Here is a 24,225-nt window from a genome sequence, read left to right on the forward strand (position 1 = left end):
TAGGAGCTGTGTCCCAAGACTTCAGATCATCCTGAAACTCGACTTTAATAAGAAGAACTACTGGACTTCGACGTTCTGCTGCACAGAAGACTGAAGAGAATCTCCCTTGTGGCCAAGGAGTGACCACCCTGTGAATACAGGCACCATCCAGCAATTCAACAACTGCTTTGCCGCCGCCTCCCGCCGGAGACCGAGCCCAGAGCCCAACAAGACCCAGACTCCCAGACATCTCTGAGCCAGATCCACAGTCCCTGCAAAGAAGAGACCCGTGGAGGCACCGAGAGACGTGGGACCGGCCATCTTGAAACGTCCACGACAAGCTGACTGCGCAGCACCTGAGGCATCCTCAATGCTGTGCTTTGGGCCCTGAGAAGCCCCAACACCGAGCATCATTTGCACCAAAGACCAGCCCTCCAGCATCCACGACATTTGCGTGGGGCCCTTTTTCTTTTTGCCACTCGACGCGTCATCCCGGTTACTGGCCCGTTGGCTAGTGGCCATCTTGGCAACGAAAATGACAACTAACACCACTGGTCTGGTTGCTCCAGACTGGCCCTTGCTTCTGTGAAAAGGAGCAGCCCCTCTGACCCTGCTGGCCAGAGCACCAAGCTTTCCTCGATTCCTGCATGGCTTGCATTATCCAAGGCCTGTTTGCTCTGATCAAGAAGCCAACACCGCCATCAGCTAGAGCCTTTGTGGGACAGCTTGTGAGTGACTCCTGGATGTCGTCGATCTCTTCACTTCCACGTGGCTGCAGAGACAAGCTTCCCTTCTTCACCTGTTGGCACCCGACATCGCCTGGTTCCTTCCTGGTTCCACGCCGGTCACTGGCTAGTGACTTTGAACACTGTCCCCTCTGCTTACAGGTCGTCTACTCTTCAGATTCATCCTTGGATCCACCCGAACTCTTCCTGCCTGGCCGCCTGCAGCATCTTCATCCTCAGGCTCCATAGACCTGCACGACGAAACCCGACGCACTTTGACCCCTAGGTTTCAAGTTGTTAGGTTCTGGTCCATCCGAAAGACTCCTTTTCCTTTAACTTTGTGACTTTTACGCACCCATTGAAATCAATAGGTGCACGCGTGTAACTTTTCACACTGCACACGCATCCTGTGGGCCTCCTGGTCACTAACTACAGTTAGCTCCTTGTCGTCCCAGCGATTCCCAAGGCCCTAGGCCTTCCTTCCTTTCTATTCGGGGTTCTTATACCACTATTTTAGTATATGGTTTAGCTGGCCACCTGGCCCATCCATAATTGTGAAACTTTTGTATATTTAAACACTGCCTTGTTTTAAACGAATGTTCTTCTGTGCTCATAAAGAGTATAGGGGATACTTTTAAGTAAATAAATACATATATATTTTGAATATATATCTGTGTGGTGTCCTTTCATTTGGTATTCAAGGAGGTTACATATGGTAAAACAGCTGGCTTCACATGCCCTCAAGAGTTTAGCCTGCAGACTGCACTGTCCACGCTACCACTAGGATAGCTGGTCTATCAAGGTTGACTTCAACCACCACCATAAGGGTTGTTTGGCATGGTACAAGATGATCACTAGAATTAGTGAGCAGCATATACCAGGCCAACTTCTCACATTGGTGAGCAGCGGTTGGGATTTGAGCTTGCTGTGTTTTACCAATTGTAATCTTTGAAAATATCATTTGAAAGATCACACAGGTACCTTTAGGTACATATAAAAACAAGACTAGTATACATAAGTTCTACTCAACTTAGTTGTTGTAGAGCAAAGGGAGTAGCACACCCTGACTACAACTAACTAGAAAAGGTCGAGTAGGAAAACACCAGTGTAGGTAGATTGCAACACATCCACCTCACTAAGAGAATGGCTGGAGCAGCAGGAGCCACTGGGCTCCCAGTTGTTGAGAGTGACCCTCAAAAGGCACCATCCAAATATTCTATGTTAAACTATCAGGAGATAAGACAGCTGTGTAACACCAGAGGTCTTAAGCAGGGTCAAAACCCTACTATAGCCCAACTCCTAGAGCTATTAGATGACTCAGTCCCTACAGGGTCTGGAGATGGAGGTCACCCATCTGAAGATGATAATACTAATGCCCCTATCACTCCAGAGGGAGATGATGTAGATGAGGAGGAGGCAGAATCAGATGATGAGAGAAATAGCCAGGTGCCAGTCAGGAGACTTAGCCAGGCTAACTTAAGCTTACATGGGACTGGAAATGGGATACCTCCCTACAGACCCCCAAGCAGGCTTAACCAGAGACAGAGGGATAGAAGATCCAGTTCGAGTGGGTCTGACCTTTCAACTGGCTCTAAAGGCCCCAATTCCCCTGCTCAGAGGAGGATGACTTCCCCTCAGAGAAGAGAGCATGAAGCCAAGATGAGAGAGGCTGAACTTAGGATTCAAAGGCAAGAACTAGAAGTTGCCTTAGCTAAGGAGAAACTTGCTAGAGCAAGACAGTCTAGAGAGAGTGGATTAGATTCCACTGGTGGCAGCAATATCCCTAAGGATAAAGACAGGTCCTGTGACCATAGAAACCTGAGTAAGATTGTGCCCCCCTACAAAACTGGGGATGACATCCACCAGTTGATAACTGCCCTTGAGAGGGACTGCAGAGTACAGCAGGTCCCTCAGGAGCAGTGGGCAGCAATCTTGTGGCTCTCCTTTGAAGGTAGAGGCAGAGACAAGCTCCTCGCAGTTAGTGATGAGGATGCTAGAAACTACCTGGTCCTGAAGAGTCTTCTGATTGATGGGTTAGGCTTAACCACTGAACAGTACAGGTTAATGTTCAGAGACACCCAGAAGACACAGACTCAGGACTGGTCTGAATTTGTTGAGTGTGCCACTAAGGCTCTGGAGGGCTGGTTGCTGGGAAGTAAGGTTGCAGATTACACAGGATTGTATAATCTAATTATGAGAGAGCAAATCTTAAATAATTGTCAGAACTAGCAGTTGCATCAACACCTGATTGACTCAGATCTGACCTCTCCCCAAGAATTGGGAAAGAAGGCAGACAAATGGGTCAGAACCAGGGTTAAGCAAAAGAACCAGAACCAGGGTGGTGACCAGAAGAAGGCAGACCAAAAGGGTGGGGAACAGAAACCCAAAGACCAGAAGTCTTCACCAGGCCCTCAACAGAATAATGAGGGTGGGTCCCAAACTTCCAAGAAGAAGAAGAAAGAAGGTCAGAAAAAGCCATGGTGTAATGTCTGTAAAAACACCTCTCACTGGACCAGTGATTGTAAGAAAACTGGAGCCCCCTTCACTGCAGCCCCTAAGGCACCTGCACCCCCTAGTACAGTTGGCAGTGTTGGTCCTCAGGCTAAGGGAGTAGTGGGGGTAACCTTGGGTACTGAAGGAGATTCTGGCCTAGTCAGAACTCCTACACAGGCTGTTCTGATTTGTGAAGTGGACATGGATTTGTCCACTACTGTGAGTCCTAGTAATCTAGGCAAGTACAGACAGACACCTCTAATAAACAATAAAGTGGCGCAAGCATACAGGGACACTTGTGCCAGTGTCACCATGGTAACACCTGGCTTTGTGGACCCTGGACAAATAATACTAGGTGATAATTACCTAGTGACCAACGCCAGCAATGTCTCTACTACACATAGTGTGGCAATTGTTAATTTCTCCTGGGGAGGGGTAAATGGCCTCAAAAAGGTTGTGATAAGTGCAGACCTCCCAGTTGAATGTCTGTTGGGCAATGACCTAGAATCCTCTCTATGGTCAGAAGTGGAGTACAGGACTCATGCAGAGATGTTAGGGATTTCATCACATGTCCTTGCTGTGACCAGCTCACAGGCCAAAAAGTGCCTCACTGAACCTCAGGTCTTGGAGCCTGGAACAATGGACCAAGCACCTACCAAGAAGAAGAACAGAAGGGTCAAGGCTGTGCCTTCCCTCCTGCCTGAAAGTGAAGATCAGTCTTCTCAGGAAACTGATTTCGAGACCCCTGAAGGAACTGCCCCTGAAGAGCTTGAACCTGACCAGGTTGAGTTTCTGGGGGCAGGGGGGCCTTCTAGGGCTGACTTAAGGCAGGCTCAGTTAGACTGTTCTTCCCTTGAACCCCTCAGACAGCAGGCTGCTGCTGAGGCTGCTGGGAATGCTCAAGGTACCCCTAAAGTATATTGGGACGATGAGCTCCTTTATTCAGAGGCTAGAGACCCAAAACCTGGTGCAACCAGGAGGTTGGTTATACCTCTGCAATTTAGGGGCTTCCTTCTTACCTTGGCCCATGATATTCCTCTAACAGGACATTTAGGCCAGAACAAGACTTGGGACAGGCTTGTCCCTCACTTTCACTGGCCTCACATGAGTGAAGATACCAAGGAGTTTTGTCGCTCCTGTGTAACCTGCCAAGCCAGTGGCAAATCAGGTGGCATAACAAAGGCCCCCCTAATACCACTACCTGTGGTGGGGGTCCCCTTTGAAAGAGTGGGGATTGATATTGTGGGTCCCATGGATCCCCCCACTGCATCTGGGCACAGATTTATACTGGTGGTAGTGGATCATGCCACCAGGTATCCAGAAGCAATTCCCCTTAGGACCACAACTGCCCCTGTTGTGGCCAGGGCCTTACTTGGAGTTTTCTCCAGAGTGGGGTTTCCTACGGAGGTAGTATCTGACAGAGGTGCCAACTTCATGTCAGGATACTTGACAGCTATGTGGAAGGAATGTGGTGTCAACTACAAGTTCACCACTCCTTACCATCCACAATGCAATGGGCTTGTTGAGAGATTCTACAAGACCCTAAAGGGTATGATCAAAGGAATACCTGAAAAGCTCAGGCGAAGATGGGACATCCTTCTACCCTGCCTTCTGTTTGCTTACAGAGAGGTCTCACAAAAAGGAGTTGGCTACAGCCCCTTTGAATTGTTATTTGAGCACCCTGTAAGAGGACCCCTATGTCTGGTGAGGGAAGGATGGGGGTTACCTCTCAAAAAGCCTAAGCAAGACATAGTGGACTATGTACTTGGTCTCCGCTCCCGGATGGCTGAGTACATGGAGAAGGCATCCAAAAACCTGGAGGCAAGCCAAGAATTACAGAAAGCTTGGCATGACCAAAAGGCTGTTTTGACTGAGTACCAGCCAGGACAGAAGGTATGGGTGTTGGAGCCAGTGGCCCCAGCAGCACTCCAAGACAAATGGTCTGGACCCCATACCATTCTTGAAAAGAAGGGAGAGGTTACCTACTTGGTGGACCTAGGAACTCCCAGGAGCCCCCACAGGGTGCTCCATGTCAACAGACTCAAGGCATATGTTGACAGGGCAGACATGGGCTTGCTCATGGCTACAGATGAGGGGCAGGAGGAAGAGAGTGACCCTCTCCCAGACCTGTTGTCTCAGAACCCTGAAGATGGCTCAGTTGATGGTGTGGTCTTAGGTGGCAGCCTCACTGAACATCAGCAAAATGACTGCAGACAAGTTTTACAGTCATATAGACATATGTTCTCCTTGACACCCAGTCAGACTAACTGGTGTACCCATGTAGTGGACACTGGTGACAGCCTTCCTGTGAAAAGCAAGATTTACAGGCAACCTGACCATGTCAGGGACTGTATAAAGACTGAGGTGCAGAAAATGCTGGAGTTAGGTGTCATTGAGCCTTCAGAGAGCCCCTGGGCTAGCCAAGTGGTTCTGGTCCCCAAACCTCACACACAAGATGGAAAGAGAGAAATGAGGTTCTGTGTGATAGACTGGCTTCTGCCAAGTTTTTGAGCACATTTGATTTGACAGCTGGCTATTGGCAAATCAGGTTAGCTGAGGAGTCTAAGGCCAAAACAGCATTCTCAACCCCAGGAGGTCATTACCAATTTGTGGTGATGCCCTTTGGTCTGAAGAATGCACCTGCCACTTTTCAAAGATTGGTGAACCAAGTCCTCACTGGGTTGGATGACTTCTGTGCAGCATATCTGAATGATATTGCTGTCTTTAGCTCCACCTGGGAGGATCACCTGATCCACCTGACAAAAGTACTAGAGGCTCTGCAAAAGGCAGGCCTCACTATCAAGGCTACTAAGTGCCATATAGGGCAGAGTAAAGTTGTATACTTGGGCCACCTTGTAGGTGGAGGCCAGGTTCAACCACTGGAGAGTAAGATCCAGACCATCAAGGACTGGTCCCCTCCAACTACCCAGACTCAGGTCAGAGCTTTCTTGGACCTGACTGGGTACTACAGGAAGTTTGTTAAGAACTATGGGTCCATAGTGACTCTTCTTAATGATCTGACATCCAAGAAGATGCCCAAAAAGGTTCAGTGGACAGTAAACTGCCAAAAGGCATTTGATGACCTGGAGAAGGCCATGTGCTCTGCACCTATCCTGGAGAGTCCTGACTACTCCAAAGAGTTTATTGTCCAAACAGATGCTTCTGAGTTGGGGGTGGGAGCTGTGCTTTCACAACTTAATGTAGATGGTCAAGACCAGCCCATTGCTTTTATTAGCAGAAGGCTGACCCCTAGAGAGAAACGTTGGTCAGCTATTGAGAGGGAGGCCTTTGCTGTGGTGTGGGCCCTGAAGAAGTTGAGACCTTTGGAACTCACTTCAAGATTCAGACCGACCATAAGCCCCTCTTATGGCTAAATCAGATGAAGGGTGAAAACCCGAAACTACGCAGGTGGTCCATTTCCCTACAGGGGATGGATTTTACAGTGGAGCACCGCCCAGGGACTGACCATGGTAATGCAGATGGTCTCTCCCGGTACTTCCACTTAGAACATAAAGACACAACTGGTCAAGGTTAGTCTAATGTCCCTGCGTTTGGGGGGGGGGGGGGTTGTGTAGGAGAGTAGGGTCTGCTATCCTATGGGCACCCCAAATTTTTGCTTTTGCTTCACTGGTTTTATGACTTAGTGTGGCTGTGGGCCTGCTGATCAGACCCACAGCCCTGCTGCTCTCTCCCTAAATTAATGCCAATGCACGCTAGGTGCATTACCAATTGGAACTGGTTCACCTTATTGGACCCTGTAACAGTGTACCCCAGGTACCCAGGGCATAGGTGTATCCAAGGCATACCAGGGGCTGCAGCATGTATTATGCCACCCCTGGCCTGGCCTCACTATTTTACACAACTGGCTGATCACTCAGCTGGGGTAAGTTGGTGTAATCACCTCTTACTTAGATATAGTATATCTATATCTAACATATATGGACAGATGGTAACCTATCAGTCACTCCTATGGCAGGCCTTAACAATCCTGGAGGCAGAGTGCTTGGTTTCATGTGAGATGGTGCTCTGGCATGAGCTGAGCCTGTCTGCAGCTTTCGGAACAACGTCCTTTAGCTGTTTCATGATATTGCCATACCATATACTCTTAAGTGCATTATGTACCTCGCGGTCAAATGCTAACTTTGGTTTGGATTTATCCAAACATGTCGAATAAGGTGTCATACGATTTGGAATACTACCCCCTCGCCAATTCTGGTGACGGGGGTAGCATTCCACCCTTCTAGAGGGACACGACATGTACCTAACCTGAAACCTGGGTAAAGTTAGACAGAGCCTCAGCATCACAAAATGGATGCTGCCACCACAGACACAAGTCTGCCCTCCTGCTGCTGGGAGTCCTTCCAGCTTGGGAGGTATGGACAAAGGGTTTCCTGTCAGGGGAGGTGCTTGCACCACCCTAGACAGGATTTTGTGTAGTGGGTTAGGGAGGGCTGAATAGATTGAGACATGCCTGGGGCACACAAGGTGTCCCTGTGCATATGCCAGTTCAAACCGAGCTGGGGCTCTCTAGCCCCAGTCCTGGCGTGAAACTGGACAAAGGAAAGGGGGTGTAACCACCCCCCTTCCTGGTCCCACCCAGAGGAGGGACCTAGCAGGTAATCCGGCCCCTAGATTTGGAATAAGAGTAGGAGCTGTGTCCCAAGACTTCAGATCATCCTGAAACTCGACTTTAATAAGAAGAACTACTGGACTTCGACGTTCTGCTGCACAGAAGACTGAAGAGAATCTCCCTTGTGGCCAAGGAGTGACCACCCTGTGAATACAGGCACCATCCAGCAACTCAACGACTGCTTTGCCGCTGCCTCCCGCCGGAGACCGAGCCCAGAGCCCAAAAAGACCCAGACTCCCAGATATCTCTGAGCCAGATCCACAGTCCCTGCAAAGAAGAGACCCGTGGAGGCACCGAGAGACGTGGGACCGGCCATCTTGAAACGTCCATGACAAGCTGACTGCGCAGCAGCTGAGGCATCCTCAATGCTGTGCTTTGGGCCCTGAGAAGCCCCAACACGGAGCAGCATTTGCACCAAAGACCAGCCCTCCAGCATCCACGAGATCTGCGTGGGGCCCTTTTGCTTTTTGCCACTTGACGCGTCATCCAGGTTACTGGCCCGTTGGCCAGTGGCCATCTTGGCGACGAAAACGACAACTAACACCGCTGGTCTGGTTGCTCCAGACTGGCCCTTGCTCCTGTGAAAAGGAGAAGCCCCTCTGACCTTGCTGGCCAGAGCACCAAGCTTTCCTCGATTCCTGCGTGGCTTGCATTAGCCAAGGCCTGTTTGCTCCGATCACAAAGCCGACACCGCCATCAGCTAGAGCCTTCGTGGGACAGCTTGTGAGTGACTCCTGGACGTTGTCGATCTCTTCACTTCCACGTGGCTGCAGAGACAAGCTTCCCTTCTTCACCTGTTGTCACCCGACATCGCCTGGTTCCTTCCTGGTTCCACGCCGGTCACTGGCTAGTGACTTTGAACACTGTCCCCTCTGCTTACAGGTCGTCTACTCTTCAGATCCATCCTTGGATCCACCCGAACTCTTCCTGCCTGGCCGCCTGCAGCATCTTCATCCTCAGGCTCCATAGACCTGCACGACGAAACCCGACGCACTTTGACCCCTATGCACCCGCTTCCTGTGGGTGAGGTAACGCTGGCAGTGCGAGTGCTCCTGGGTAGAGAAACATCTCTAGTGTCTGGGTTTCAAGTTGTTAGGTTCTGGTCCATCCGGAAGACTCCTTTTTCTTTAACTTTGTGACTTTTACGTACCCATTGAAATCAATAGGTGCAGGCGTGTAACTTCTAACACTGCACACGCATCCTGTGGGCCTCCTGGTCACTAACTACAGTTAGCTCCTTGTCGTCCCAGCGATTCCCAAGGCCCTAGGCCTTCCTTCCTTTCTATTCGGGGTTCTTATACCACTATTTTAGTTTTTGGTTTAGCTGGCCACCTGGCCCATCCATAATTGTGCAACTTTTGTATATTTAAACACTGCCTTGTTTTAAACGAATGTGCTTCTGTGCTCATAAAGAGTATAGGGGATACTTTTAAGTAAATAAATACATATATATTTTGAATATATATCTGTGTGGTGTCCTTTCATTTGGTATTCAAGGAGGTTACATATGGTAAAATAGCTGGCTTCACATGTCCTCAAGAGTTTAGCCTGCAGACTGCACTGTCCACGCTACCACTAGGATAGCTGGTCTATCAAGGTTAACTTCAACCACCACCATAAGGGTTGTTTGGCATGGTACAAGGTGATCACTAGAATTAGTGAGCAGCATATACCAGGCCAACTTCTCACACGCTGGATCAGGCGAGACCTAAAAAAAGAGCGTGACTTTGGTGAAATGAGTGACACAAAATGCATATGTGCTTAAGGAAGATAACAAAAATATGCAGCGGACATTCCTGCTCGGTTCCTGGACTGTATCTTGGTAATCTGAGGGCTAGTCATCCACTTCCATTCTCTGGTAAGTCATTCTACTGATACCTACAGGACACAGGGGCGCATACATCAACATAAGGAATTGCGATTCCTTATGCATGTAGGAATCGCAATTTTTAAGGAAACGCTATTAAGGAATCGCAATTCCTTATGCATGTAGGAATTGCGAAATAAATTGTGATTCCTACACATTACCTAATAGCGATTCGCAAATTGCAAAACGCTATTAGGTAATGTCACTCCAAGCATTCCTATGGGCCTATGGGCCCATAGAAATTAATAGGAATGCATTCGCAAATTGCGATTACCAAATTGGTAATTACAAATTGCGAATGCAATTGCAACAGTGCCAGGGGGTCTAAGGCACCCGTGATGCACCCCCCCAAAAGGCAAGTGTGCACATGTGGCGCACACACTTGCCCGACAAGCATGTTTGTGCGCTACATATCACTTTGAAAAATGCACGTTTGTGCATTTTTCAAAGAATTTGCAAATTACCATCAACTTGAAGTTGATGGTAATTAGCGTTTTCTAAATGCAAAGTCGCATTTAGGAAAGGCTCGATGCATCTCAAATAGGGAATCGCAATTTATGATTCCCTAAATGCATTCGCAATTTAGGTAATCACAATAAAAATTGCGATTACCTATATTGCAAAAAGGTACATGCATCGGAAAAGGCCTGTTTCCGGTCGCAAACGGGCTGATTCTGCGAATCGGCTCATTTGCGACAGGAAAAAAGCTTGATGCATTCGGCCCTTAGTCTCCTGTGGAAACATGGGTATACTTACTTTAACAGTATGTTGTTGGGTTGGTTACCAGTCAGTCCTCTGCAGAATTAGGAGGTACAAAAGGGGGTGGTGATGGACGGAGCATCAGAACCAATCAAACACTCACACCCAGTCAACAGATCTGGGTTTGATCCATCACCGTTCTTTAGCCCACTCTGCCACCCCAGATCAGACATGGCCATATGCAAATCAGTCTGACCCTGTGCCTCATGGGAACAGTCCAGCCCGAACTGCCAAGCCATGTCTTCCCTGGACCGGAAACAAGCTTCCTAGGACCGGTTTCTGGCATTTCAGCCGTCTTCAGCCAGGCTTGCTTGAATCCAGTGGCAAAGTGAGCAAGGGACTCACGTCTGACGTGGGGCAGAGGAGGGGAGGGTGGGGGGTTGCAAAATGCGGCATACGGCCGATTGCAGGTAAGTTACGGGGAAAAAAAACGAATTTTGTTGCGCCCGCTGCATCGCATTTGTTGATGCTGCGCGCGCAACGAAATTCGTTTTATTTATTTTTTTCGTAACTTACCTGCAATCGGCCGTATGCCGCATGTCACCGCCCCGGTAACACGCCCTATACGGGCCGTCGCTGACAGTGATATCAGATTTATATAATTCCTGGCTCCGAGCTCCACCGTGATCACTAACAGTGGGCTACTGGGCAAAAAGGGGCTTCCAGAGCCCTCATTAATTTACTGTGTCAGGCAGTGCCTATGAAATTAGCAAATATTATTCTGGTGTTACTGTGGCCTGAGGTTGTCTTAAGAATGCATTTCAATCTCTTTTGTGATGCCTTTTTATTATTCTGCAGTGTGCAATCTGCATTTAGATTCCGGAAATGGCATGTTGGATTGAAAGGTGAATGGGTTGGGGATTACATTAGATGTTCTACTGTACATGTTTGACACCGTTGTATGTTATAAAACATGCAACTGTTGTTTCAGGTGTCTTCATAGCATAAAATAAATTCCTTGGACAATGGGTGAATGAAAATTGATCAGTTGGTATGTTAAAGGATAACTGGGTGGTTAAGAAGCGGTTTCCGCTCTTATCTGGTAAGCAAGACTGCAAACCTTGCCAAAATCCATGAAACAAATTTTGTAACTTCTGAATGCAGTAAAGCGCCAATGCAATTGCCTGAGCGTTTTCCTCTTCGCCTTGTACCTCCTCAAATTCAGATGTCCTAATGTGGATGCAGAGGTCAGTACTATATGTTAAGGATAGGGTACCAGGTAATGAGTTATAGTATTGGTTGGCACACTCAATATGGATGAGTTATCACTACTTTTATGATCTGTATTTTAAATGGATCGAATAAAGAAAGTGATGATTAGATGAGTCACCATTCTGTTGGGGACTAGAGGACATAATAAGGGGCCACTATGAATGTTACCTGATCTGTCTGCCTTCTCTGCATTATATGCTCCCACCTTGGCTGAGGGTCGGCGGGGTCTGAGAAACAGGTGCAGGCTGCCATGCACCCCTTTCCCAAAGCAAGTTAAATGGTCATAATTTGCAGCTGGATAACCGGATCCAGTGTTAGTGTACCCAAGAAATCCGGGTATAGGAATACAAGCCAACCTATAATTTTGTGGAGCAGGATTGCATCAAACAATTCTGCTCCACACAAGTGGAAACTGGGGACAAAGTGTTCTGAATAGAAAGGTCTTTTCTCAAGACGATGGTAAAAGAAGTAAGGGCAGAAAATATTCATGTGCTCACTGGCAATATTATATGGGAGAATCTTTTTGATAAAAGAGGGAATGCAAATGTAATGTGCCATAGATAATTACATATATTGCCTATTGATCAAGCCTTTGATAAATTGAGTATGATGGCTTAGTGTAGTCCTACGCGTAAGTAATATGTCTGCTTCCTCTGCAAAGGCTCCTTACTGACCTTACTGAACTGTTACTTACATACTTATGCCTACCACCCCTCCTGGGGTATACATCAACCAGGAATCTCCAGCCATCTCTGTCCTGGGCTTTTCTTTCAATCTGACTCCAGGTCTACCCCATTTCCAACTGTACTGTTGTCTTCTGTAAAAAAGATGATAGAGCAAGTTTTGCTAACATGGCACAGTTATATAATATTGTCTGTCTAGTTCCTGATTTGGAGGCATATCATCAAGCCAGCGCAATAAAACTATCACCGCTTTAGCGTCCGTTTTCAGGCGAAAAGCGGTGATAATTTTATCGCAGTATCAGCAAGGTCACGCTATCGCGTGAATCCTTGCCTTAGCGCCCTTTTTCCCAACGCCCAGCTATGCATCTCTAATGATATGCAAAGTGGGCGTTCCTTCCCAAAATAACTGGAGAAATGTAGCTAACCGACATTTCTCCAATTAACAAGGGAATCGCTAACCTGCTTAGCGATTGTAAGAGAAGCGCTAACCGCGCTTAACGCAGGTTCCCTTACGCCTGCTTTCAAGCTAACTTAGCCATGTAATCCAATGGGAGGTGGATTACATGGCTAAGTCCACCCTTTTTGTAGCTAATGCATGGATTTCTATCGCTTTGGAGATAAGCCTTGCTGATAGCACGCTATCTCCGCAATAAAATCCAGCGATAGCCGGCGATAATTATCCTAGCGCTAAGTGCGCTTAGCGATAATTATCGCTGGTTGTTGCTGATATGCCCCTTCATATTTAGTCTACTCAGTGAGAGAAGCACATTTATACATTGACTACATGCAAAGCATCCTCATTCCTAGGCAGAGGACAATGCATTGCTTGAAAGAGACAAACCGATTGTCTGTGATGGAAAAACATATTTTGTGGTTTCTCCTTATACAGTGTTACAGCCAGTCACCAGTGTAGAGAACATCTGTTATCCGACTGTGGAACACTTAAAAGACTCGCCACAAAAGGCAGGTTCATGGAGCAGGGCCTCCACTTAGGGTATAGAGACATTACAGGTTCGGACAGCAGACAGGTTACGGACACTGATAGTGTTACAGGTTTAGGAAGAAGTAGTGAAAAACATTAGATCAAGATAGAGGATGAAATGACTCCAAAGGAGTCACAAAATGAAAGCTATAGAAGCAGGTGCTGGCTGGGACTCGTAAAACAAAATCAGTGATGTCTCTTGAGTTTAACATGAATTATTAATCAAATGTCTGCTTCAAATATAGTTGAAAATTAAATCAGTTTATTCGTAAATATCAGCGTGTCAGCTTCTAAAATGCATGCCTTTTGTTATCAAGTACATTGTCTTCACTTTAAATAAATACACACCATTGCCCAGAATGAAAGATTGTCATTTCCATGACGAAAACACCATTTGACCCTTAATAGCAGTTTTTCCTTCTCAGTAAATACACATTTCACCCTGGGATATCCTTTTCATCAAGTGCTTACATGTGCTACCGCCACACATGAACATTTTCTGGCTTGTATGTCCTCTAGCCGCCATCAGAAGCCAAGGATGACCATCATATGCCAGGGATTTCAACCATTATGACACAAATGTGATGAGGCATCTGGAAAAACCTCAAGAAGCTACGGATTGTTAGAAATAGGCTGCATTATGCCAAATTTGGGTAAGTTCAGGCTAAAGATGCTCATATTATGCTAAGAATAATCCCGATTATGCCTGGGTCAGCAGTATGCCAGGGATTATCTCCATAATGCCAAACATGTGTATTAGAGGCACCATCATGACAATGGTGTCCCCTAGAATTCATAAATGATAACCTTTATGCAATGGCCAGCATTGCACCAGCATTGGGTTTCATAATGCCAGAGAAGCCTATAAAATGTCAAGGATAACCAATAATATGCCAGGAGGCATCATCATGACAAGGGAGATCACAATATGGAAAGAATTTCCACTATTATGCTGCTGGAGAGCACATCATTCCAGGGATAGTCATCATATATAGGGGGACCAGATTGTTTTATGGACTGTAAGGTGTCAGGTGACTGCAAGGGGTAGGGACACTGCCAAGTCGCACTCACATATGCATGCACACACACACACGCACACAAACACACTCTTGCACACTTCCATAAAAACACACACATTCACACATCCAGAACCATGTAGCAACCAGGCCAGTGTTTATTTATTTATCTTTTTGGGTCACACTGGCCCCTGTTGGACTCATATAGTGGGTCCCCCTCTGAACATTAACTTGCCTACCCTATATTCGCTCATTCATCAATTGTAGGACACAGCAATCATGCTCATGATGTGATTCAGAGAATTGTCCTGCTGTTAATTCACATGTGGCTTCACATGGAGATTACCATGGTGCAAACACCTTGCCTTCAATCACATGATGGGTGTGAGCATAGGGCCATTAGCTGTTTTTTATGAGTGCCATTGACTTCTGAAAATCACACACTTAGGAAGGGCCACACATAAACTGTATGTCTTCAGAGACTGAAATAAGGCATGCTCACCTCACAGACTTTGACCACCAAGATGGGATACTCTGCACAAACTCCTCTGGAGACACATATAATCACCTATATGCATTCAGTGCCCCCTGACCCAGTCCCCTGTTTCTTGCTGGATCAGTCACGCACATTGAAGTATGTAAGCCGGAACTCCTGTGACTCACCTGCTTTCGTGCCAAGCACAAACGCCTTATGGGACTAGGCTGCTTGCAGGGGGCAGTGATGTTTTAAATAAAAATTCTAAGGGGCCTGTGATGTCTTTTAAAATTTCTTATAGAATATGATATATAGATATATTTATATAAATCTAAATATATCTATATATCTATATACATACATACACACATATATCATATTCTATATATATTATCTACTGACCGTCGTCAGTAGGTAGTTTGACCAATCTTCATGAAATTATCCAGAAAGAGTCTCAAAGTAGGTTCTGTGTGTCATAGAAAGTTTGGGGGTGATCTGTGCAGTGGGAACCGAGAAATTGGGGCACAGAAAAAGTAATGTTAATTACCATAGGAATGCGTTGTCAAACCTACAGCCCGAACCGCTGGACGGAATTACACCAAATTTGGCAGAAAGGTAGATTTTGTTATGTAGATTGTGCTTTTTGGTGCAAATCCATCTAGAAGGTTTTCAGAAATTTAAGCCAAAAATTATAGATATATCTTTGGAAGTGGTGGTTTCATGATTAATCATGACTGTGTGAGCCATCAGCAATGCTGTGATTGGCCTGAAGCAACCTGAACAGAAAGTTGTGGCCGCTATTTTATAGTTCGGGAATGGTACCCGGAGCTGAAAATCTGTGTGAAATCTAACATAAGGGGTAAGGGTGGAGATACTCTGACCCCATGTCTGAGAAATGGGTGTGTTAGTGACACAAGTTATGTGCCCAAAATAGATTTTTTTAATCGTGCACGATATTCGCGACAACGCCCCGACTGCCAGTGTGGCCCCGTGTACCATCGCGAGGACATTGCGAATATCGCTACATCATCGCGAATATTGGTGAAAATATATAAATATATATATATATTTGTACACACTCACATGTCAATGTCACACACTCATGTAGGCACTCACAAACTCACCTAGATACTTATACACCCACTCACATACCCACTCACACACTTATACATCCAGTCACATACCCACTCAGATACTCATGCACTCACTCACATACCCATTCAGGTACATATGCACTCACTTACAGACTCACTCGGAGAGTGAGTCACCCATGTACAGACCATATCAGAGACTCATGCACCTACTTAGAGACTCAGTCATAGACTCATGTGTACAGTCTCATACCTACTTAGAGACTCTTACACCCACTCACAGACTCACCTGGGCACTCATGCACCCACTCGCAGACCCACTCAGATACTCATTCACCTACTTACAGACTAACTCAGCACCCATGTACAGACCCACTCAGAGACTCATTCACTCATTTACAGACCCACTCACGTATGTTCTTACAGACCCACTGAGACACTCATACACCCACTTACAGATCTACTCAGACACTCATACACCCACTCACACACCCATACAGTCACTCCCACACTCAGTCACAGACCCTCTCAGAGACTTATGGACTCAGTCAGTCACTCACACACTCACTCACAAACTCAATCAGATATACAAGCACCCACTCACTCACCCAGTCAAGACTCATGCATCGATTCACAGATCCAACCAGACACTTGTCCTCCCAGCCACAGATTTACTCAGACACTCTTGCATGCAACCATTCACTCACCCAGACAGAGACTTTTGCTCTTACTCACAGACCCATTGAGACACTCATACACCCACTCAGATCCACTCAGACACTCATACATCCACTCACGGATCCACTAAGACACTCACACAGCCATATAGTCACTCATAGACTCACTCAGAGACTTATGAACCCAGTCACTTATACACTCAGAGACTCATGTACCCACTCACAGTTGCACTCAAAGACCCACACACCCACTGACAGAACCACTCAGACACTTACACTGCCAGCTAAAGACCCACTGAGACTCATGCACTCATTCACAGATCTACTCAGACACTCATGCATCCACTCACTCACAGACTCAGACACCTACTTAGACACTCATGTATCCTCTCACATATCCAGTTAGACAGTCATATACTTACTTACAAATGGACTAAGGCACTCATACACCTACTGACAGATTTAGTGAGAGACTCATGCAACTAATCACAGACCCATTGTGACACTGATGCACCCACTCATAGATGTACTGAGGCAGTCACGCATCTCGTTACAGAAGTTCTGAGCACGATCTCCCAGATCCTCTCAAATACTTATACACTGAATGAGAGACTTAGTGATACAGTGATACATGCAGTCATAGATTATACTGAAAAAGTAATGCACCGTATTATAGAGATATTAAAGCAGTTGTACATGCTATTATACAGTCATTGAGATAGTAATGTGTTTAGTGTGTTGCTTATAATCCATTTTGCATTTAATGTGGTGGTGGCTATTGAATGTCTGCATTTGTTTTGTCATTTTGCGACATATTCACAGTGACCGCAGCTACTGATATCATTGTGATGCCCGACGTCAGAATGAAACGGAAAAGTGACATCAGTTCTTCAAAGGTATCCTAGAGCACAGAAAACCCTTAGAAATTCACTGAAAAAGCCAAAGGTTACAGGGACGTTATAGTTAGGAAATAGATTTTGAAACACCATAGAAATTTACTGAAAAAACAAAGGTTAAAGAAACATTATAGTTGGGAAATGGAATAAAAACAACCTTAAAAATTCACTGAAAAACCAAAGGTTACAGGAACGTTATAGTTAGGCTGACATTTCACTTGTACAAAACCAGAGACATTCAGCAGTTATAGTTAGCTGAACTAACTATAACTTACGCCCTGCAATGCACTGCTTATGACCTTAAATATTACATCACTCACTCATGACATGGTCAATGACATAATTCATGACATTACTGATGACATCTCAGTAATGTCTGATCACTGATGATATCATCCACAGAACCACTCACACACCCACTCATACCCCTATACAATCTCTTATGCACCCACTCACAAGTACTCACACAACCACTCATTCATTCATAGAACCACTCAAACACACACTTACTCACTCAAAAAGCCACTCACACAACCACTCACTCACCCATACAGATACCCATACAACCAGTCACTCACCTATACAGCCACACACTCACCCATAAAGCTACTCACACACTCACGTATTTACCCATACAGCCACTCACACACCCACTCACTCACACAGTCTCTGGACACAGCCACTCACTAACCCATACAAGCACTCATAAATTCACTCACATATCTACATAACCACTTACAAACCCATTCACACATTCATACATGCACTCCCACATCCGCTCACTCACCCATACAGCCATTCACACAGACACTACGTCTCAAATACAGGCACTCACACCAGTTCCCTTAACCAAACACCCACTCACTCTCCTGTACAGCCACTTTACACACCCAGTCACTGACTCATGAACCATTCAGACACCCACTCACTCACCCATACAGTCACTCACACATCCACTCTCCCACACTGCCACTCACACAGCCACTCACTCACCCATACAGTTACTGACACACCCACTCACTCACCAATACAGCCACTCACACAGCCACTCACCCACACAGCTACTCACACACCCACCTATTTACCTATACAGCCACTCACACACTCAAATAGTCCCTCCCACACGAATACACACAGTCACACATCCACTCACATAATATATGTTAAAAAATAGAATCACTCATTAGTAGTACACAAAGTATACTAATTTAACTTTTGTGGTACCTTAGTATATATGGCTAACACTCAGAAACCTTTAGAAAAAACTCACAGTCACTGGATGATGCCATCAGTGATGTCATTTTAGATGCCATCAGTGATGTCATCAGTGATGTCACCGACCATGTCATGAGTGATGTAATATGTGAGGTCAGTAGCAGTGTATTGCGGGGGTAAATTATAGCTAGCTCAGGTAACTATAACAGTTGAATTTCAATGGTTTTGTTTGAGTGAAATCTGAGCCTGACTATAACATCCCTGTAACCTTTGGGTTTTTTTCAGTGAATATATATATATTTAGATTCACTTAAAAAACTATAGGTTTCACACATGTTATAGTTAGCTGGACATTTCACTCGTAAAAAAACAATGAAATTCCCCCGTTATAGTTAGTGCATAACTATAACTCACGCGACCGCAATCCTCTGCTGATGACGTCAGATATTACATCACTGTATTTAGACACTTATTTACCCATGTCTTCTTCCATTAATCTTTAGCTATACATATATTACAAATATTTATTTTTCATAAAGACACATATGTCATCAGTGATGTAATATCTGACGTCATCAGCAGAGGATTGCGGTCGCGTGAGTTATAGTTGCCTGCACTAACTATAACGGGGGAATTTCATTGTTTTTTTACGAGTGAAATGTCCAGCTAACTATAACATGTGTGAAACCTATGGTTTTTTAAGTGAATTTGCAAGGTTTTTTAAATGCTAATTCGTAACTATAACGTGTGTGAAACCTATGGTTTTTTCAGTGAATTTGTACGGTTTTTTAAATGCTAAGTTATGTATTTATTAATTGGTTTTTTTTTCATGTTTTTCACCGTGCGCACACTGTGAAATTTTTTTAAAATCGCGAGGTGTGTGCACCGTGCGCGAGCTGTGGGCGCTCGGTGCGCTTCGCGCACCGAGCACCCACGGTTCGCAGTGCGTGCCGCGTGCAGGGGGGTCCTTCTGTGACCCCCTGACCAAGGCTAGGGGGTCAGGAACTGTCCACTCTGCCCCCTTTTCTTGTTCTCCACCTTTTTTTTTCACCCCCTCAGACTGCGAGAGACAAAATGGCGGCCGACAGTTCCTGGTTTTGACCGATTCGAATGTTTACCGACATCTAACAACCAATCAGAATTGCGCTCGCGCACGGCAGGGTGCGCGCACCGTGCGCGCACGGTGCGCGCGTATAGATATTGATATGCTTTTAAATGCTATTTTCTCAGGAAATACTGAACAGATTTACACCAGACCTGCAAAAGGCACTTCCTTGACCTTATGGCTACCTCTCTGCCAAATTTCAAGTAATTCTGTTCAGCCGTTCGGGCTGTAGCTGCGACTAAAGGTCCAATGGAAAAATGCATGGGGAAAACGCGTTTTGGGACCCCCCCTTTTTCTCGGCCCCCGCTTGACGAATCACCCCGAGACGTTCAGGGTAGGAGCTGAGCGGAGCGCCCCATTAGTTTTGAAAATTTCGCGAGGATTCGTCAACCGGCGCCAAAGTTATTCAAAATAGAACTTTTAGATTTCCTATGGAAACTAGGGTGTAACTATAACTATCTACTGGCGACCGCCAGTAGATAATATGTATGTATAGATAGATAGATAGATAGATAGATAGATAGATAGATAGATAGATAGATAGATAGATAGATAGATAGATAGATAGATAGATAGATAGATAGATAGATAGATAGATAGATAGATAGATAGATAGATATTGCATTAACAGGGGCCTCTTGGAGGATGGGACCGTGGGCAACTGCCCACTTTGCCTTGCCTCAAAACGTCTAAGGGTGTGAAAGAAAATGCCACATGCATAATGAAAGTAATCATTTCATCTTAAACTGCTAATACTACTCAAACACAAGAATGAAGTTACTAAAACAACTGAAATATATCCAGGGCACGAGTCAGGGGTACACAAGGGTGGATGGCGTCCACCCACTTTTTTCACAGGGTGAACGCAGTCCACCCTACCAAGAATTTGGGCCTCTCTGAATAATGTGCTGAAATCGTCCCGGTCTAATTTCCAAACACTGGGACACTTTCAGCAGTGCCTGCACTTGTCTGCTTTCCATTTCCAACAATGTGCAGGAAGGGATGGGGATGGGTACTTTCTTATTTAAGACTCCTGCTGGGGAAGCAGGGACCGGGAATGGCCGCGTAGTATGTGAGCTCCGCTGTCCGCCTAGCCCTTAACTATCCTGTGCGTTGATCCGAAGCACACTGACGCGCCCCTGTTCAGCGGACCACTAGCGGTGCCCGTCCAGTCAGCCCGGCGTGTGGACGATTGATTATAAGGAAGCGGGCGCCTCTCCCGGATCGCAGCCTGCTCGCGGCTCGACAGCCGGGGCCTGTGGTGGCGACTGCGGCCGACGAGGAGATCCGGGCCGCTCCTCCCCCTTCAGCGCCGGCGCCACGGCCCGTGCCGCGGCTGTGACCCCCCCCCCCCCGCTGGCGCAGCTTTAAGGACTCTGCCCGCTCCGGTAGGAATGGTGACGCTGGCGGCCCTATTGAGCGATATCTAGAGCTGCATTTAACCCCGCTGAAGCCTGACTTGAGCGCGCCGGCCGCGGGATTCTGCAATGGCGGCGGCGCAACTCTAACGACGGGACTTCCAGTTTGGTGCCTGAATTGAGGGCAGTCTTCGACGGTGACCCCCGGGGGGACACGCCCCCTCAACAGTGGATACTGCATCTGGTCCTGAGTGGTCGGTGGAGCTGCCAGGGACCCTGCTTGGGCGTGGACCTCGATGTATGGTGCACGGGGGGACCCTGGACCTACAGCGATGCGGCAGATGCTGTACTGCGACGTGGTGCGTCTGAGCTGGGACGCACCGACTGGTGGCGCGCCCCTGGTGCTTTCGGCCTGATCTGGGGACATTCCTCGCTCCACTCGCATTGTGGCAGTGGGAAGCACCAGGTGTTGGGGCGCACCGCGCTGGACGGCCGGGGGCGACGGCAGGTGCCTTAATATACTACCGTGGACGACAGCTGGACGGCGTGGCACCACGGGGCCCTGGCCTGGTGTGGAACTACCAGTAACTGCCCACTAAGAGGAAACAACGGTCTCACCGCGATGCTTGCTTGATCGCACCCCCTCTTCACCAACTCCGGTGCGGGCTGGGAGGCGCCTAGGGTGGGCCACTGGTGTGATTCGGCATCGTCCCGGGGGGCGACTCCCCCCTCCCCTTGCCCGCGGCTGGCGAGCTCGGGACTTGCGGGCCCCTCTTCTGGCCCCCCGCGCCGTCTTCCCTCTTAGTTCAAGTGGAGGTGGCCTAGGGTGAGGTGCCCATTCCACGGGCCCGGCGAGGTTCGGCCCATGGGACTGTGGAGCACCATTTGACCCGTGAACTGTTCGAGCTGTCTGGTGATTGCGGAGTGGAACTTCAAGCACGTGGACCGCTGGTATGTAGCCACCGGTGTTGATCCGGATACACTGGTCAAGGAACTGCGGGCTTTGCTTCGCCTGTCCGCCCCCTCCGCTTCTCGCCTGGTGACGGCTCGGATTTGGCGCCATGACGGACCGTGTCAATGGATCCGGTGCCAGGGCAGCGAAGTTGGTCCAAACAAACAAACTGGACAGATACACGATATCTAAGGACCTGCAGTGGGGTCACCAGCCTGAGGAGAGTGAGCGGAGAGGGCCTGGATCTGAAGAGCAGGAGCTCTCCCTTAAAGATGTCATGGAGCCAATATCGGGGGTCAGGACCTCTTTGGACTCAGTGGCTATTGACGTCAACCTTATCAGGGCCGACATGGGGAAACTTAATGAAAAGGTGAAGCAGGTGGAGATCATGACTGCCGGCCTGGTGAGTGACGTGGCGCTGCTGCAAAGGGAGATCCATGATCTGCGTGATTCCCGGAGTCTCACGGACCTCAAGCTGGATGACTACGAAGGCCGTCTTCACCGTAACAATCTCCGCATCATAGGAGTCCCGGAGAAATCAGAGGGGCAGACTCCTGATCTGTTTGTCGAGGACCTTATGCTCAACCACCTGCGACCATAAGGGGCTCAGTAAATTTTTTGTGATCGAGCGGGCCCACAGGGTCCCAGGCGGCCGACCCAAGCCGGGCGCTCCCCCGCGGCCTATGTTGGCCCGGGTCCTCAACTATCGTGACCGAGATGTGATCCTCCAAAATTCCAGGACCGGCACCCCCCTCCGATATGAAAATGCTGTTATCTCCTTCTTCCTGGACTTCACGCAAAGGGTACAGAAACAGCGGAGACTATTTTTGTCGGTTAAGCGCGTCCTGAGAGAGAAAGGTCTAAAGTACTCGATGCTGTTCCCGGCCCACCTCTGGGTTGAGGCAGAAGGGAGAGCTTGGTTTTTTGATCAGCCTGAGGACGTAGCTGACTGGATTGAGTACCGTGATACTAAAAACCCTGCGGTGGAGGGAGCCGGCGGTCCTGATGACAACGGACTGACCTGAGGAGGAGCCTCTGCGAGGACAGGTTTTTTTGCAGTTTGGGGGGTTGGTGGGGGGGGATGGGAAGGGGGGATCCGGGGTGCCTCACCTAAACGGGACTACAGATTCATTGGTGGACATATGTCAATTGTTTAGTGGAGGTGCGACAGTGATGTAGCTTAGTGCATGGACATGGAGCTCCCTGCTTTTCCCCTTTGGATTGTTTTTTCCTTCTTTCTTTGATCTTTTAGGGCGACAGGCACTCTGCAAGTTGTTTATGGGCAGTTCTGAGCCCAGAGGGCAGAGCAGCGGGTGGGGGGTTGTTGGGGTAAGGCCTTATTTTTTGCTTACCTGATGTTGGGGGTTTTTGTCAGTTGTTCTCGACGTTATGATGAGAATGCAGTTTCTATTTTCGAAGGGTATCACTGCTACAATCCACACGCGTACCAATGAGGATACAGCGTAACAAGGAAGTTAGAATTTCAAGTTGAAATGTGAACGGGTTGGGGGACAAAATGAAGCGTAGTATAGTATTGCAACAGGTTCGGAGGCTGACACCGGACGTTGTCTTACTTCAGGAAACTCACCTCATTGGCCACACTTGTAAAGCTATGCACAGATGGGGCTATTCTATGATCGCCCATGCAGGATTTGCGTCTAATTCCAGGGGGGTGGGCATAATGCTAAAGAAATCATTGCCTTTCTCCCCTACTTCCACCTATGCGGATGACCGAGGTAGATATGTGGGTATCACAGGCACATGGGAGGGGAAAGTTATCACCTTTTTGTCTATTTATGCACCCCCTGGGCTACAGGCCACCACATTCACCGATCTCAGCGCTGTACTGCTGGCGCTGCCGGAGGGGCGCCTTGTGCTCGGGGGGGATTTTAACTCTGTTGTATCAGGTACACTGGACAGATACCCCCCACGCGCGCTCCCTCCCACCGCACACTCTTTCTTTAATTTCTTGGAGGTGATGGGACTAGTAGATGGTTGGAGGGCATATCACCTGACATGGTCCAGCACACTTTCCACTCGGGCGCCCACAATAGCCTTTCGCGGCTAGACTACATCGTTGTCCCTGCCCCACAGGTGACGGATATACATG

The sequence above is a fragment of the Triturus cristatus genome, chromosome 9 (assembly GCF_964204655.1).
Source record: "Triturus cristatus chromosome 9, aTriCri1.1, whole genome shotgun sequence".
In the NCBI taxonomy this organism is placed as follows: Eukaryota; Metazoa; Chordata; class Amphibia; order Caudata; family Salamandridae; genus Triturus; species Triturus cristatus.